Source organism: Heliangelus exortis, chromosome 2, assembly GCF_036169615.1.
Source record: "Heliangelus exortis chromosome 2, bHelExo1.hap1, whole genome shotgun sequence".
In the NCBI taxonomy this organism is placed as follows: domain Eukaryota; kingdom Metazoa; phylum Chordata; class Aves; order Apodiformes; family Trochilidae; genus Heliangelus; species Heliangelus exortis.
Window position 1 is genome coordinate 147379525 of NC_092423.1, and position 11677 is coordinate 147391201.

Genomic DNA, 11677 nt, shown 5'->3' on the forward strand with positions numbered 1-11677 from the left:
TAATGAAATTAGGTGACAGCTTCAAACTCAAGAGCCTTTGTCAGCAGGGATGGTCAGTCTGTCCTTCTTGCATGTTGGGACCATCCCTGGTGAGGATGTCAAGTGGCAGCAGGGTGGATTTTCTTGTCAGTGGGAGGATGAGCTGCAGATGCAAACTGCTGGGGCCACCTCCACCCCAGGGATGGGGAAGCAGAGATGCCTTTACACCCCCTTCAACCCATTCCCAACCAGGAGCACTCAGTATAGCCCAGCAGAGGATAAATACTAGAGCAGGGAAAAAAGCCATCCGAGTGAAAAGCCAGTGTGAGTACAAGAAGAACCAAGGCCAAATGGGTACGAGTCATCCACAAATAAATTTAAGCTGGAAACAAGAGCAATTTGTATCCATGTGAGCAGCAAGGCTTTCCCGGAGGACTTGCCAGGGTCAAACGGCTCATTAGTTTTAAGAAGGAACCCAGCAGGGAGTTTTGCATCGTGTCTGCCTGGAAAAGCAAGGGAAAGAGAAGAGACCAGCTTTAAGACCAGCCAAAAATCAGTGGTGGATCTGGGGCTTCAGCAGGATGAGGTTCTCCTGCCCAGCAGCTGGACCAGTGGGGTAAGGAGGGATGCAAACCACATCCATTTGGTTTTGGAGAGAGGGAAGCAGTATGGGGATTAAAAAGAAAAAAAAAAAAAAAGGCTCAGCTTTTTTTCCAGCTGACAGGAGCTTATGCACCAGCTGGGCTTTGGGCTTAGGGCCCTCTCTGAATTTCAACCTGGCTCGTTGAAGCTCAAGCACCCTATGAACATTTCAGTAATCACAAGAGGAATCAGAGCTACTCATCAAGCATGTTGCTATTTGAGCAGATCTGTGTACCAGAGGGAAGCTTGAAGAACAAGTCCCCTTTTTATAGCCTGTTGTATCCTGGCAGGAAGCCCGCAAATTAGAAGGAATTCAGAGAGGAGCAACAACAACAACAACAAAATAGCCTAAGGGGCTGGAGGGATTCGGGTTGGAGGAAAAAAAAACCCAAGAGAACTAAGTGTGTGGTCTGGGGGATGTGACTTTGGGCTGGGACTGCACTCATTGCTGTCCCATCAACAGCAAACCTGCAGGTTTCTCTACCCATGCCGAAGATCCAAGAAAGGCTTTCTCCCACCTCAGGAAAGAGCTCCACCATGTTCATGCAGAAAAAAATATTTTTAAAATTACATGCATGCTAAAAAGTTAATTAAGAAGCTGCCAAAGCAAAGGACAGCCCCAAACCAAAATCAGTCTGAGCTGGGAGAGGCTGAGCCGCAGCAATGAAGGGTGTGGGGAGAAGAATCCCCTGGTGCCAGAGTTTTCAAGGGTGGTTTTACCCCAAATGGGTTCAGTTCATCCCCAGCCCCATTGAACATGAACACAGAGGTGCAATCTCCCTGCCTGGATGCAACCCTACTATCAGCACTTAGATTCACAGATTGGGTTGGGTTGGAAGAGACCCTAAAAATCATCAATTTCCAACTCCCTTTGGATAGGCAGTGACATCTTCACCAAGACCAGGTTGCTCCAAGCCCCAGCCAACCTGGCCTTGAACACTTCCAGGCATGGGGCATCCACAGCTTCTCTGGGCAACCTGTGCCAGTGTCTCACCAAGCTCATAGGAAAGAATTTCTTCTCAATCTCTCATTTAAATCTCCCCTCTTTCAGTTTTGAAACCCTTTCCCTCATCCTATCATTCCATGCCCTCATAAAAAGTCATTCCCCAGTTTTTCTGTAGCCCCTTTAGGGACTGGAAGGTGCTCTCAGGTCTCCCCAGAACTTTTACTTCTCCAGCCTGAACAACCCCACCTCAGCCCATTCTCATAGGAAAGATGCTCCAGCCTTCTCATCATCTCCTTTGGATTTCATATCCTTCCTGTGCTCACAAAAGTGGAGCAGAGGGGCTGAACCACCCCCTCTTCCCCCCCAAACCTGCTGGCCATGCTTCTTTTGGAGCATCCTTATCATATGGGGCACTGAGGGGGGCAGGAGGTGACCTGGATCACGGGTTTAATCACCAGCCTTCAGCCTGGCTGCACTTCCACTGGTGGCAGGGCCCCAGAGAGGGAAATTTGGCAGGTGCCCAGCTCTGTCCCTGCAAGGAAAAGCCTGGCTGTCCCCAGCTTGGGGTCCCCAGCGTCATGGGGACATCCCTGTGCCCAGCAGGTGGCACCCCTTGGGATGCATCACCCCAGAGAGAAGTAGCACAGGGACACCCAGAGCCTTTCAGGGTGGTGAAGTGGGGATGAGAGAGATTTTCCTGTTTTTTAACCAAAATCTCTGTTTTTCTGCCTACCACACAAAGCTGGAATTTGGCACCGATGGGGTGCAGGAGAGGAGGGAACAGAAAGGCTGGGAAGCTGGCCTGGACCAATCTGCCCTTAAATGCCCCTTCACACCACCTTAAAAAATAATGAACTGGGTGCACCGGAGGTTACTGGTTTGGTATGAGAATTTTCATGAGCATGAGAAAAAAAAAAAGGAAAAAATAAAATGAAAAAAAACACCACATTGCTCCAAATATTTTTTTTTTTTTTTTAAGCAAGCTTCAGGGGCTCTGGGAGAACAAGACATGCTGCAAAGTTTGTTTTCTGTTGTGCCCACGTTACCAAGCAGAACCAGCAGAGGAACGTGGGGTGAGGGGTGCCTGGCCAGGCTGTACCCCTCCTGGTGAGCACTGGTGGCCAGGTAAGACACCACGGTGATGGTCACCGAGTCCAGGACACTGCTCAGCAACCTGTATTCCCACTTTAATACAAGCTTTGCAATGCTCTGTTCCTGATCATGGTGCTGCACACTCAGATAGCAAATAAACACACTGCATAGAATCAAAATGTGGTTTTTAGAGGTTGGGAAATCAGGACAATTCTCTCAGTGCTTTTCCCCCCAGTGCCAGGGTGCAGCACGGTAGTCAGCAGCTCCCAAACCCTTCTCCAGAAAAGTTCAAACCCTCAAATACTTGGAATTGCTCTCTGAGGGAATTTATTTTAAAGCTGCTTTAACAGCAGCTGGGAATTACCAGGGAGGCACTTTTGCTCTGCAATTTCCCAGCTGCTGACCCCATTCACATCAAGGGGGCCCCGGGGTGGCTGCCCAGCCTGAGCAGGGACTGCCTGGACTTGCACCCAAATTTCTCCTTGCCCCAGGTTGCTGGGGCAGCACAGAAAGGGCTGTTGAGCAGGGCAGAAACAAGGAAAAAAAACAAATTACCTCCCACATCATGCAATGAAGGCGTGAGATTGGTAGATGGGATGTGGTAGGGTTATTTTTTTAAGACCCTGTTCCCATGAGGGCTGGAAATGGCACCCAACTGGGTTGCTTCTTCCCTGGAGGACAAGCAGAGCTGTGAGCCTCCAGAAAAAAATACAAGCCAACATCACAACGTGCTGCTGGCATGTTGTTTTTTTAAGAAGCATTTTGTTCTTGAAAATAAATAAATAAAGGGTTACTGAGCAAAATCTCCTACAGGAAGTTTGCAGCCAAGCCTCAGCAGATCCTGCTTGAAGACTGTCAGATGCCACCACCAGTTGTTCCTCTTGCAAAAGCCCCATATCCCCTGTCCTAAGAAGATTATGGAGCCCTTCAATGTGTACATAGGGACATCTTGGTCACCCCAGCTGGGATCTGTGACTCAAACCCTAAAAATGAGATGGTGACCCTGGATGAGGTACAGGCAGGTGGGATGGGTCGGGTGATGGGTAGAGGCATCCCTGTGCCCTGTGCTGCTGGATGTGAATGCACCTGCACCCCCAGGAGCCACCAAGTCACCTGGAGCCAAGGGGACCTCAAAGCCAGAAGCAAAGGTTGGGCTGACAGACATCAGGCCCCCAGGTTTTGGTGCCCATAGCCCCACTCCAGCTTTCTTCTCCCAGCTCTCATGCTCTGAAGACACCCGTGGAAAAACACAGCAGAAAGGAGAAGGGTTTGAGCAGCAGGTTGGAGGAGTGGGGAGAGGGGAAGAAAACAACTTGGCAAGGACAGAAGGGCTGAAGGACACAGGCGTTTCCATTTCAGTGCAAAACTCCCAAGGGTGCTGCTCAGAGCATTTATTGACCAACTCGCCAGCTCTTGACAAGCTGGCCTTGCAAACCCTGGCAGGGCTGGACGCTATTTCTGGTCAAGGCGTGTACAAGGGGTAACACTTTATTTAACTCTAAAAATCAACTGGTGACTTGGAACAACACAGTCAACAACCCTCCTGGCTCTGCAGGCACCAAACCTGAGTTGTTACCTCCCAAAAAAAAACCCATCAAGTGGTCTTGGGTAATACTTCGAGAGCCAAAAATAAAGGAAAAAAAAAAAAAAAAAAAGTCAAAGTCGAGCAGGGCAAGTACAGTCTGGTTAAAAAAAGATCAAGGGGTGCACCCTTGACTCTGGCAATGCAGCAGATACAGAGGACAGAGTTGCTTTTTCAGCAGTAGAAGGAAATTTGAAAGGATTTGAGCAACCTGGTTTAGTGAGAGGTGTCCCTGCCCATGCAGGGGGCTTGGAACTACATGTTCTTTAAGTTCCCTTCCAACCCAAACCATTTGATGATTCTATGAAAAATAATAACTGCTGTAATAAAATAAAAGAAAAATAATAAAAGATGCAGCCAGGTCAGGTTCACTGAGGGTGAAAGGCAATGGTTTGACTCCAAACCCAGCTGTCCTCCCCAGCCTGAAGGTTGCATCGATACCATCTCCCCCAGCACAAGCCTGTGCGGGAGCCCATCATCTGCCCCCCTCCTCCTCTTCCTTGCAACATGCAACCACACCACATTGCCCCCAGCTCCCAAGTTAAACATCTTATGAACTGCAGTGACGTAAAAGAGGAAATCGCTGAGAACTCTGGCAAAGCTGAGAGGGAACACATTTCCCATCGATTGGCTCCGATACCGCTGCAGAGAGAGCCGCATCTAAAAGAGCAGTCAGCCCCTCCTTTCCCCCCTTTCCAACCTCCTCCTCTGATAGCTTGATGTCATGGGAAACTAAACCTGACATCCAAACAGCCCAGATAGGGGAGACTTGCAGTGAAAATATTTTTTAAGATATTAAAAAAACACACGCAAAAAAAAAAAAAAAAAAAACAACAACAAAACCTTCCAGGAAAGCGTTTGGATACAGACCCCGTGCAGCTGCAGCCACCCTACGTGCTTCTGCGTGGAAATCAGGCAGGGAGGAAAAAAGGGAAGGAAAGAAAAAAAAAAAAAAGGGTGGGAAAAAAAAAAAAGAAGTGATATTGTAGCTGATGATGAGCTGTGTGATGCTGTTGGCAAAGTGGTCCAGCAGTGGTCTGAAATTCAGACGGTCACGTGCGGAGCCTGTCTGCAGCCCGGGCTCAGCACTTCACTGAAATGCACACGCAGCAATTCCTCTCCTCCAGACCTCCTGCCCTGCTCCCACCCTCTTCCCAGCACTCCTGAGCCCATCCTGAAACAGGTTTTGGCACAGCAAGGTGACCCAGGGCTTGATGTTGAAGATGCTCTGGCTACGGAGGTGGATTTCCGCCCTGCAAGCGTAGAGCCTGCTGAAAAGCGTTGCCAAGCTGCAAAACCTCCCTGCTTTTAGATTTTCCAGCTAAATCCCAGCCCTGAGGGCAGTGGTCCTTCTTCACTGGGATGTGCACCACGGCAAACAGCCCCTTGCATCATGTGGGGCTGCTGGGGGGGTCCCATAGGTGGGGAGGAGCACCCAGAAGAACACGCTGTTCTGGGGCCAGCCTGTCCCTGGGCAACCCTGGGCATGCCCAAAATCAGCCCCTGAGCACCCCGAGGTTGCATCAGAGAGCAGCCAGGTGAGCCCAGACACCTCCCGGGTGAGGTGGCAGCCAGCTTTTTTTTTATTTATTTAATTAATAATATTTTTTTTTTTTTTCCCTTTAATTATCACCCGGGATGTTGCTGTACACCCAAGAGATGCTTCAGGCTCCTTCCTCCCTCATTGCCCCATGATGTGACAGCTTCTGGGGAACCAAAGCCATCAGCAAAGGTCCCTCTGCAAAAGTCACATGGCTGCACATCACCGGCTTCATCATCCTGCCTCCTACTAGGAAAATAATTTTATTTTCCCTCTGTTTACAGCCATTCTTCACAAAAATTATCAAGAGGAATTAAAAGACTTACTGCTCCCCACTGCCTCTCCTTCACTGCCCAGCCAGAGGTGCACTGCATTGCACTAAAGTCAGGCAGATACAGTGAGACTAAAAAAAGAGTATGTGGGTTTGTTTTTTTTTTTTTTTTAAAGCCAGATTGCCTTTCAGGGCAACTGTATTTATAGGTAGAGCTGTTGAAATTTTAAGGGCTGCTTGCCACAGGAATCCAGTCCCTTCTCATGTTCAGTAAGTGGCATAACTTGGCAAAAATTAACATCGAGTGGACTGAGGGGCGCTGCTTCCCTCCCTGAATTTTGGAATGAAAAAATAATAATCAGAGGGGAAAAGAAAAGATGCAAAAGGTGTGGGGCATTTTCCAGGTTTGGAACACCCACCCCTGGACCAGCACTTTCTTTTTCTGTAAATGACCATAAAAAAAAGCTTCTGTGGGTGTTTACTTCTGTTTTTACTATCAGTGGCACACACGAAGTTTCCTCTGAACTTCATTTTATGGTTGAAAAGCATAGAGGGGATTCAGCTTCAGAGAGATAAAACTTATTTTCCCCATCCAAAGCTGAGGAAACAACGTCCCCCACCACGCCACAGCATGTGGTGCCCAGAAACCACCTGATCTCAGCCCAAAGTGTTGCCATTTTCTTACACAACAGCACGCTATGTGGCTAAAACCCTACTTTATTTTAATTCATGCTATAAAAGCTGATGACGCCACAGCCAAAGATGCAACCACCCCACTGAGCCCGTCTGGATGCTAAACTTTTATTTCCCTGTGGCAACACACCCCTATTTCTGACAAAATCCCAACCATAATTAAAGTTATTGATAGGAGCCAGTGTTTACTGTTTGCTATTTTAAATATCAAGTGCTGTTGGATTTGAAGCCACAGATTTCCATCGCTTGCAGGGGGTGATTATGCTGGAAAGTTGATGGAATGCTGGGTTTAGTTTGGGTTTTTTGGTTGTTTTTTTTTTTTTTGACATATCTACAGGCACTTGTGCCATCAAATCAAAGAAATGCACTTAGGAGGTCGATCCCAGAGGATGCTTTTTATTGGGGACTGCCTTGCACTGGAAGCTGGGGAGGTGATTTTTGAGCTATCAAGACACACATTAAAAAAAGAAAAAAACAACTAAAATAGCTGTAATAAAAGCTTTTTGCTTCTGCAAGCAGCACTCTCCACGAGCAGAGCCGGCAGGGCTTATTTTCAGCCTCCTGAAATTACCAGAAGTCGTATCAGTTTCCCAAAGGAATGAGTAGCAGGTTGGAGCATTTACCAAAGGTTAAAAGTCTCTTCCTCCACTTTGCCCACGTGTCAAATCTGGCGGCTGCTCCTCGGATCTGACATCCCCCCAAAGCAGCTGAGACTGGAGAGTTTACTCTGAAGCCTGATGTCCACACACTATTAAGTTGCTGGATGGGTATAAATGTTGGTGCAGAGTGCTGGTTAGGTATAAAAAGCCTCCAGTTTTAAATCCACCTGTAGCATTTTCAGCATAGACTCTTAGCAATAATAATAATAATAATAACCAGAAAATTACCTGTAACTATAACAGGGGAATTTAAATCCAGCTGACACCAGGACAGGGAGAAAGATGATATTTATTACACAAAAACCCAACAGCCCCCTTTACCCACGCCACTCTTTTCCCACTGCTTTTAATAAAATCACAACGTCATTAAAGCTCTGTATTCTTCCTGATCCTCCTTTAGCAAGAAGGATGCACACAAAAACCAACCCAACAGCCCCCTTTATCCACGCCACTCTTTTCCCACTGCTTTTAACAAAATCACAACTTCATTAAAGCTCTGTATTCTTCCTGACCCTCCTTCAGGAAGAAGGATGCACATAAAAACCAACCCAGACACTGGGTTGCTCCGTTTACATTTCGGCTCCTCCGAGCAGGAAGGCGAAGCTGTAACTGAATTAACTGGAAGTTGGCAGCAGCACAAACTTCCCAGATTCCAGCTAATTGCACGGATTAGTAATTCCAGTTGCAGGCAAAATCCACCTCACCTTCAGCAGGGAAAGGCATTGCACTGGGTCTGTCTTCCTGCAACAATATCCAGCAGCCTCCCAAATGCCCCAAACTACGGCCAGGCCACTAAAAGGCTCAGCAGCTTACAGGAAAAATGCTCAAATATGGCCCAAGAGAGGCTGTGGACACTGCTTTCTTGCAGAAGAGGTGGGAAACATCCATCGGGATTTTAGGATGGGACAGCACAGAGGATGTGTGTGTGTGTCCTGGGGGGCTGAGGACCTTTCTTCTGGAGCCTGAAAATTCTCATGCACCCTGCGTGGCACCCAGGGTGCAGCGCAGCAGACGCTGGAGGCTGCAGCACCCTGCAAAGCCCCCAGTGGGGTGGGTGGCTGTGGTACCTCCCCATATGGCCTCCCCATCGGGGTGACACCCTTCCCACCCCGTATGGCTGTCGTGTTCTTCACTGCTGCTCCCGGGGTTAATGCGGGGCTGTGCCTGACCCTCCCGAGAGCTACCGGGGATACCGCACCATGCCCGACCCCCCCCATGCATCTTCAGAGGGCTACAGCACCACACAGCCCCCCGGAACCCTGCCCCCTCCCCGGGGTTATTGCACTGTACACCCTCTCGCCCCCAGTCATGCAGCTACCGGGGCTCCTGCACCCTTCAGCACCCCCAAAATTCCCCCGGCAGTTATTGGGGTTATTGCATCCCTGCACCCCCCTGGATGCTCCCCGCTACCGGGACTCCTGCACCCTTCAGCCCCCCCCCAAACCGACCCCCGCCAGTTACTGGGGTTATTGCATCCCTGCATCCCCCCACCCTCGGGATGCTCCCCGCAGCTACCGGGGCTCCTGCACCCTTCAGCCCCCCCCAAAAAAAACCCCAGCAGTTACTGGTGTTACTGCATCCCCCCCCCGGATGCTCCCCGCAGCTACCGGGACCACTGCACCTTTCAGCCCCCCCAAAACCCCTCCCCGGCAGTTACTGGGGTTATTGCATCCCTGAATCCCCTCCACCCCGGATGCTTCCCGTAGCTACCGGGACCACTGCACCCTTCAGCCCCCCCAAAAAAACCCCCAGCAGTTACTGGGGTTATTGCATCCCTGCATCCCTCCGGATACTCCCCCCAAAACCCCCCCCCCGGCAGTTACTGGGGTTATTGCATCCCCCCGCATGCTCCCCGCAGCTACCGGGACTCCTGCACCCTGCAGCCCTCCAAAAATCCCCCCAGCAGTTATTGGGGTTATTGCATCCCTGCACCCCCCTGGATGCTCCCCGCAGCTACCGGGACTCCTGCACCCTGCAGCCTTCCAAAAATCCCCCCAGCAGTTATTGGGGTTATTGCATCCCTGCACCCCCCCCCCCCCACGGATGCTCCCCGCAGCTACCGGGACTCCCGCACCCTGCAGCCCCCCCCGACCGCAGCTGCCGGGACGAATGCACCGTGTACAGCCCCCCCACCCCCTTCACCTACGAGGGCTACAGCACCGCGCAGCCCCCCCCGTCCTACAACCACCGGGATGACCGCAGCGCGCAGCCCCCGCAACGTCCCCCGCTCAGCAGCCGCGGGGGTTCTTACCCCCCGCACGCCCCCCAACCCGTGGACTCACCGGGGTTATCAAACCCCGAACCCCCCGCCCGCTCTCCCCCCCCCCTGCATCCCCCCGGCGTTTCCGGGGGCATCGCCCTGCGCGGCCTCCCCCGCACGCCACGATCGCCCCGCGCCCGCCCTCCCCTCCGCCGCCATCGCAACCTTCCCCCCGCCGCCATCCCCCCCACCCCCCTTCCCAGCCCTACACAGAGGGAAGGGGTGCGGGTGGGATCGCCCCCCACTCCCGTCCTCCCCGCCCGCTGCAACCCCCGCTCCTTCCCCGGGGCCGCATTGTTGCGGGGGCGGCTCCACGTGCCGCCGCCTCACCCCCCCATCCCCGGACCCCCCCTCCTCATACACCGCTCCCGCCGCACTGACCTGCTCGGCGGCTCCGATCCTGCCGCCCCGGTCCGGTCCAATCTGATCCGGTCCGGTCCGGTCCGGTCCGTTCGGCTCCAGCCCCGCACGGCTCCAGCCCCGCCGGCCGCCCCCACCCGCACATGCACCGCGCGCCGCTGCCCGCCCCGGCCCCGCCCACACCCAGACCCGCCCGGAGTCACGTGGGTGCCGGCAGCCAATGGGGAGGAAGATGCACGGTGGGGAGGGGTAAGGGGCGTGGCTAAAGGAGAAGGCGGGGCTTGGTGGTGGGAGAGTGGGCGGGGCCATGCAGGGAGGGGAGGGGATAAAGTATGGTGGGCGGGGCCAATGGAGGGGGGAAAGGGATGGGGTGGGAATGGGAGTGGGAAGTGGAGGAAAAAGGGATGAGGAGGAAGGAAACGAGGAGGAGGAGGAGGAAAAGAAGAAGAAGGAAGAGGAGGACGAAGAAGAAGAACAAACCCAAGACAAACAAAAATAAGAGAAAGAAGAGAAGGAGAAGGAGAAGGAGAAGGAGAAGGAGAAGGAGAAGGAGAAGGAGAAGGAGAAGGAGAAGGAGAAGGAAAAGGAAAAGAGGAGGAGGAAGAAGAAAGAAGAAGGAGGCAGAGAAGAAGAAGGAAGAGGAGGAGGAGAAGAACAAGAAGAACAAACCCAAGATGAACAAAACCAAGAAAAACAAAAGTAAGAGAAAGAAGAGAAGGAGAAGAAGAAGGAGGAGAAGAGGAGGAGAAGGAGGAAGAAAGAAGGAGGACGAGGAGGAAGAAGAAGATCAAACCCAAGACAAACAAAAATAAGAGAGAAGGGGAAGGAGAAGGAGGAGGAGAAGGAGAAGGAAAAGAGGAGGAGGAGGAAGAAAGAAGAAGGAGGCAGAGGAGAAGAAGAAGGAAGAGGAGAAGGAGAAGAACAAGAAGAACAAACCCAAGACGGACAGACCCAAGGAGAACAAAAATAAGAGAAAGAAAGGACGAAGAGGAGAAGGAGAAGGAGAAGGAGAAGGAGAAGGAGAAGGAGAAGGAGAAGGAGAAGGAAAAGGAAAAGGAAAAGGAAAAGGAAAAGGAAAAGGAAAAGGAAAAGGAAAAGGAAAAGGAAAAGGAAAAGGAAAAGGAGAAGGAGAAGGAGAAGGAGAAGGAGAAGGAGAAGGAGAAGGAGAAGGAGAAGGAGAAGGAAAAGGAAAAGGAAAAGGAAAAGGAGAAGGAGAAGGAGAAGGAGAAGGAGAAGGAGAGGAGGAGGAAGAAGAAAGGAGGAGGAGGAAGAAAAAAGGAGGAGGAGAAGGAAGAAGAAGATCAAACCCAAGATAAACAAAAATAAGAGAAAGAAAAGGGGAAGGAGAAGGAAAAGGGGAAGGAGAAGGAGAAGGAAAAGAGGAGGAGGAAGAAGGAAGAGGAAAGAGAAGGAGGAGAAGAAGAAGGAAGAGGAAAAGGGAGATGAAAACCAACAATAAGAATAAAAATTAGAGGAAGAAGAGGAATAACAAGGAAAAGAAGAGGAGGAGGAAGAAGGAGAAGGACTGAAAGATGGCAAGGAGGAAGCTGAGAAAGCCAGAGAGGAAAGCCAGGAAGGAGCCTGGGAGCAGGGCAGGGTAATGGTGCTGCAGCCACATCTCCCCTACCCCAGGGAGAACAGGCCCTTGGGGCC

At 51.2% G+C, this 11677-nt stretch overlaps 1 protein-coding gene across 7 annotated transcripts in view; it reads right to left on the reverse strand.

Annotated features, from left to right (window-relative positions):
- Nucleotides 1-10206, reverse strand: part of PTP4A3 (protein tyrosine phosphatase 4A3) — a 54420-nt gene extending 44214 nt beyond the window's left edge. The window contains exons 1-3 of one of the 7 annotated variants that reach the window (XM_071738507.1): nucleotides 10046-10181; nucleotides 7369-7504; nucleotides 5112-5141 (exon numbers count right to left, since the gene is read on the reverse strand). The gene's annotated coding sequence lies outside the window, so the exon portion shown is untranslated. Of the gene's footprint in view, nucleotides 1-5111; nucleotides 5142-7368; nucleotides 7572-10045 lie in introns of all 7 variants that reach the window. The other 6 variants (XM_071738505.1, XM_071738509.1, XM_071738506.1 and 3 more) reach the window with 6 other exon arrangements.
- Between the last annotated feature and the right edge of the window lie 1471 nt (nucleotides 10207-11677).